The sequence below is a fragment of the Penaeus monodon genome, chromosome 33, assembly GCF_015228065.2.
Source record: "Penaeus monodon isolate SGIC_2016 chromosome 33, NSTDA_Pmon_1, whole genome shotgun sequence".
In the NCBI taxonomy this organism is placed as follows: domain Eukaryota; kingdom Metazoa; phylum Arthropoda; class Malacostraca; order Decapoda; family Penaeidae; genus Penaeus; species Penaeus monodon.
In genome coordinates this window covers 5,654,097-5,654,583 of record NC_051418.1, presented here as the reverse complement: position 1 = coordinate 5,654,583, position 487 = coordinate 5,654,097, and positions in this window count along the sequence as shown.

Below are 487 nucleotides of genomic sequence, written 5' to 3'. Positions count from 1 at the left end.
AAAGAGGGCGTGCCATCCACCAGTCTATGTCTAATATTCTGGTCTAAATCTCCCTCCATTTTTTACATTTGGCTCCGCCTTGGCCTTGATAAAGAGTAACATTGAACTTGCAAATCTTATAAAAAAGAAGGACAGAGAGGAACAAAAACGCTGAACAAAAACTAGTAAGCTTATCCCAAGGTGAGCTTGGCGCTTGGGACGACACAGTTTGTCCGAGATTAGTGCTAGATTTCGAGAGCGTTTCAGGATGCATGGCTCATTTCCGGATAAACTGCATGCACTAACTCGGATTAGATAAATGGAGACTAAAGATGAAGAGAAAAGGAAGAGGCGATAGAGAAATGTAATATGAGAGCCATACATGAGACGCGAAACAAAGATTTGACACTGTTTCACAATCATTCCAGTTTCTTGACACCGTTGTTTTGCCATGACCCGATGTTTGACACGGGGTGGATCGCGTAATACTTTCTTTAAATTCTTTTGC